This window comes from Notolepis coatsorum (genome assembly GCF_963971535.1).
Source record: "Notolepis coatsorum genome assembly, chromosome: 7".
Classification (NCBI taxonomy): domain Eukaryota; kingdom Metazoa; phylum Chordata; class Actinopteri; order Aulopiformes; family Paralepididae; genus Notolepis; species Notolepis coatsorum.
The window spans coordinates 38,963,474-38,969,492 of record NC_140171.1 but is presented as its reverse complement, the minus strand read 5'-3'; positions in this window follow the sequence as shown (position 1 = coordinate 38,969,492).

Sequence of the window (6,019 nt, the reverse complement as noted above, 5' to 3'; positions counted from 1 at the left end):
CACAAATGTGGCTGGGGGAACTGATTCACTCAGCATGAATGGACTATGGGTCAATAAAAACAATACACCAAGCTTTAAGTTAACAGGATATTTTATTCCCAAAAAGTGCCAGATTTGAGATGTCAGACATTTTATGTTTACTATTAACTTAATTAATGCCTACTGTGGCAACGTTTTAGCCAACAACTAGGCCTAACAAAAAAGTCAGTGACATTGAACTAAAGTAACTTAACTTTAGCTTTTGCCCCTTTTATGCATACAATGCCTATGTTTTGGCTAGTGTTGCTCTTCTAGAAAAATAATCCTTTCAGGGTTGCCTATTGAAATACTGTACACCTCCTCCAGTACAGAAACGTTCAAGAGTTACTCTTTACAGTTAAGAGTACAGTAGTAGTACTGTAGGTGTCTAAAACCAATCACCTTTCCCTTTTCTTAAACAATAAAGAAAAATAACTTTTGAGTGCTAATGAAATAGAGTAACAGAGGTTTGAACACACTGAAGTAAACGGGGAGAGGGTGACGTGAAAAAACGCAACATCCCTCTGGAGAAAGTTATGCTAGCACTTGTCCTCCTTGTCCTCCTATCAGTCAGGGTCTAACATGTCATGAGACTAGACTTGTCTGTCAAATGTTTTTATTTGATGTGTGGAAGGTGTGTGTCAGGTGTGCTCTTTGGCTGGGATATTATTTTACCATTATTGCTCAGATGTCCAAAGGCTGAGCAGAGGAACATTCAAATACTTGGACAAATTCTGAGAATGCATTGTTTCCTTGGATATTTTATTTAAAGGGGAACTATCTTATAAATGGCCTTTTTGAGTGTTTAGCATTGTTTCCTAGCTATGTGAACTTATATTAATATGATCTATGTCTCAAAATTCTCATATTGGCGCATTCTTCCAATTCTCCTCTCACAATATTCACCCTCACTGAACTGAGTCGTTTGAAAATGTGCCCTATATGTGATGTCATATAGTCACTGCTGCATGTTAATGTTCAGGCGAAGACGACGCTCCGCAGTGGTTTAGGAGCCGCCCTGCAGCCCAGGCTCAAAACAGCTTGAGATCTTGAGGTAGAAAAATGCTGTTTTTGAGGACTTGATTAGAAATACAAAACAATGAATAAAAAAAATATATATATTACAGAGGTGTTCCATAGACTCACAGGAATTGTGTAAAAGTGCCCAAATAGTGAAAGAAATAGTAAAATAGTTCCCCTTTAACGTTTATTTGACCAGGTAGTCACTTGAGATCGATGATCTCTTTTTCGAGCAAGACCTTTGAATAGTTTGTAGTAGTGGTCGACCAATATATGTATATATATTTTTTGTGAATGAGCAGCCTGACACCTGGGAGGGATGGTGTTGACTGCATTACAGGGACAGCAGTGGTCTCTGCCTTATTGTAGATGACTTTAGATAGAGGTAAGACTGCTGATTTTTTTGAAGTTCTACTAAAATTAAATATCCCTTTTTAAGTTTATCAAAGGTAATGAGTCTGACTACCATGATAGACTAGGAAAAGCGCTTTCCAACAATGCAAGTCCTGTTGTAATTTTGACAATAGGCAGGACCCCCCCCTGGGTTATTATTCCTTTAATACAGCGGTTCTCAAACTACGGGTCGCAACATATTTTCTGGCAACATATTTTGGCTAAATATGCCTCGTTTTATAAATGTGTATTGAAAACAGTGCTGTAATTAAATGTTCTGATAAATATGCATGATCAAGTTCAACAATGTGTGCTTTTATTTTGATATTCCTTAATTCCAAATTGAAATTACGCAATACATTAAGTGTGGCGTCGCCAAATAAAATGAGGTTGTGCTATAAAAAAGTTTGAGAATCCCTGCTTTAATGCATCCTCTGCTTTTCTTATCCCATCAGGTTCCATGGTCCTAACGCTAGGACGGCGAGTGGCATCAAGCTGATATAACAGAACTGTCCTTCAGATGGCTCCACCGAGGAGGGAATCTCAACGCTCAGCAGAAAAGCCTAAGGCACAGTCCCACCACGCCACACCACCAGTGTGTACCCCTTGCTATGTGAGATTAGAGCGTTGCCCTTGCCCAGACACGGACACGACAGGACGTTGTTTTGTTCAAGGAGGTTCTGGATCAGGTCCTCTGCCTGCCACTTGGAGAATACCCTACAGAAAAGACCCTGTGATAATCGATGTTTGGTCACTACACCCAAATGCTTCTTGGCGACGCAAAACTGCAAAGACATATGAGAGGTATCACAACCAATCTGACAATGAGAGATTAAACAGAGCATCTGATGGGAATCAAGGCGGTCGGTCAGACCACCCGGACCCTAAGCACATCGAAATAACCGATGTGAAGGTGTGTAAAAACTATACTGACCTTCTCCAGGAGGGCATACTGATGAGAGGAGAGATTGAGAAAAGGGACGTTGCTAAGCGAGCTACAAAAGTAGCCGAGTTGAAGCAGAACATTACCAGCATGCCGTCGCAGTCCACAAACTATATAACGATCAAAACAGAAAGTGACGTCCAGGAGGGCATACTGATGAGAGGAGAGATTGAGAAAAGGGACGTTGCTAAGCGAGCTACAAAAGTAGCCGAGTTGAAGCAGAACATTACCAGCATGCCGTCGCAGTCCACAAACTATATAACGATCAAAACAGAAAGTGACGTCCAGGAGGGCATACTGATGAGAGGAGAGATTGAGAAAAGGGACGTTGCTAAGCGAGCTACAAAAGTAGCCGACTTGAAGCAGAACATTACCAGCATGCCGTCGCAGTCCACAAACTATATAACGATCAAAACAGAATGTGACGTCCAGGAGGGCATACTGATGAGAGGAGAGATTGAGAAAAGGGACGTTGCTAAGCGAGCTACAAAAGTAGCCGAGTTGAAGCAGAACATTACCAGCCTGCCGTCGCAGTCCACAAACTATATAATGATCAAAACAGAAAGTGACGTGAGGCAGCTTATCTTAGAGGAGCATCGCCTGAGGCTGTCGCACGAGTGCGTCTTCAGCGATCAGCGAGCGAGAACGGTGAGTCAGGGACTGGCCTTGTGTCCGGTCTCTGAATCACAGATAAAAAGTGAGCCCACAAACGAGCAGCTCTCAATTGTTGATCAACAGACATTTGAAACATCTCACGTTTACACTGAACTCAGACAGTTGGGTTGTGAAGAGAGGGTTGAGGAAGACTCTAAAATATTCCATACATACACAAATAGTGTGGAGGGAGATTCTTTGCAGAAAGCCGTTGTCGACAACAAGGGAGATGCTCTTTTACTATCGCATATCCAAGGGGAGAAAGCGTTTGTCCATGTGCGGCGGCCGGTAAAGAGTCACCGCGCCAAAAAAAAGCGCTCCAGGAAGATAAAAGTAGACCGTGACGATGAGGCAAATTGCTGCCGTTTTTGCAGCAAAAGCTTTTCAGGGAAACATTATCTTAGAAAGCACCAGGAGAAAATGGTGTGTTTTACAGCATTGAGCTGCAAGACGTGCGGCAAGAAGTTTGCGAACAAGATGGGCATGTATCAGCATAGTAAAACTCACACACAGGTCAAGCCGTACAGTTGTGGTCATTGTATTAGAAGATTTCGTTGGGTATCACAGCTGAACGTTCACCTGGTTGAGCACATTAAGGATAATTCTTTGATAAAGAATGTGTGCTGCAGTTCATGTGAATGGGTAACTCTTCCAGGAGCTTTAGCAATTATGGAATTGCGCCGTAAGACCTCGCACATTTGCAAAACCTGTGGCAAGGGGTTTCAACTAAGGATGGACGGAGAGCGATTTCAGTGCCAAGAATGTAATGGTGTGTTCGCCACCATGGCTAGTCTGTCTGGTCATAGGAGGTCACACAAAAAGACTATTTTCCAGTGTGCCGACTGCGTGGAGCATTTTGAGAGTGTATATCTTTTACAGAAGCACAGCGAGAAGGATCACCCTTTGGAGAGGCCCTACGTTTGTAAACAGTGTGGGGAAAGGTTCCCCCGCAAATCGGTATTAGAAACCCACCTGCTGGCACATGAGGACCAGTGGTCTATACCTCCTGCGTCTCCCAACAGGATGAACGACGTTGAGGAGGAAGGGGACATTGATTACATTTGTAAACAGTGTGGGGAAAAGTTCCCCCGCAAATCGGGATTAGAAACCCACCTGCTGGCACATGAGGACCAGTGGTCTATACCTCCTGCGTCTCCCAACAGGATGAACGACGTTGAGGAGGAAGGGGACATTGAGCAGCTGATTGATTCACTGTCTAATGACAACGAGTTGCTGGCACCAGTCACAGACAGTGAATTGCTGGAGCCAGTCATGTTGAACCCAGTCAAAGAGGAACCGTGTACCTTTTCCATCCTAGAACCTTATCAAATAAAAACTGAAAGTGAGGAGATGCCATGTTACCCATTCAATAGTATCAAGGTGGAAAGGGATGATGCATTTTGGTGAACTCTATGTTCCATCCTTGAGGATGTATTCAACGCAGTGCATTTTTGCATAGTTTTTACACTGTTATATCTTTGTACAGGATTGGGCCGTAACAATTTGGTATCTTTATTTGTATTGCTTGACACATTTCACACATTTCATTTCATATACAAAAACAATGTAACTGTACCTCATCATTGATATCAGAGAAAAGTTATTCAAAAAATGTCTTAAGTGTATCTGTATGGGAGGGAAATTAAAGGGAACCATAAAACCAATGTCTGGCTCGGCTTACTCTTATTCTTTGTGTGAAGTAATACGATTATGTTTTTTGCTATGGTTAAGTTATATTAAGTAATGTGCCATAATGATTAATATTATTAGTATTATGTATTTTATATATAGCATGTTAGGTTTATGTGCACTGTTTAATGTATTTTGTTATTACTATGATAACTGAAACATTTCCACACTGATCTGCAGTACTCCTAAAATGCATGTTAAAGGTGCTGTAAGTGGTATTTTCTTGTGTTAAAGTAACTAAGCATGAAATGGCTCTACATTTCCGAGAGCCATCACTTATAGTTGTCTGGTCAGTAACATGGGTCACACTGTAGGCCTATTCTGTGAAAGGAACATTTAGACTACAGGGCATTCCCTTGAGATTACCAAATCATTATGCGATGTTGAATTGGTTTATGTCAAGAGGTGTTTATTTCCTAATATCACAAGAAATTGTTTACAGAGCGCTGTAATGGGCATATAGAATACATTGTGGCTACATTTTCAATGCATGAGTCCAAATTCATTAATTATCTTATCCTTTTTCAGTATCTTTAAATAAAACCTTACATTTTATATTAAGCGAAATGGTCAATTCAGAATGTTGGACCCCTAGCTCTATTTCCTACTTACTTATGATTAGATCAGTAGAGTCCTTTCTCAGCGCATTTCATGCTGGATATGCCTGCAGCTCCAACTAGTTAGCTGCCAAACTAATGCAAAGTCAATGCTGAAACTTACATTGGGTGCACTGTAAGTCTCAGCATGATTCCAGGCCTTGTACAGACTGTTGACATTCAATATGAAGAACAACAACAATTGTGAAATTACTATCAATCACAACACAATTGGTCAGCAGGAAATAGAGCTAGGGGTCCACAATTCTGAACGTAAGTCTTAAAAGAATGCATGGAGAACCACTGACCGTTTTCTTTCTTTTTTGTTAATGTATTTACTATTTAGTCATATGACGGTGCCTGAGGGAGCCTTGCGATCATACGAAATTACTTAAAACAATTACAGAATGCTTCAATCAGAAAACATCAAGACAAAAGTAATTGTTCAATTAAACACAAAGCAAGCTGTTAGTAAATTGTAAATATAAAACAGTAGCCGTTTTACTCCATGTAGACACATTTTCCCCCTTTGATAAAAGGGAAATAGAGGATTTTAGTTTTGTAAATATTACATGCAGCAGATGTACACAAACACCAGCGACATAATGCATTGGACTGGACATGTTATGTTTAGAGACACTGCAGTTATTACTCCTATCCGTTAGGTGACGGGTGTGTTTTTATCTGAAACGTTTACTGCCCCTCA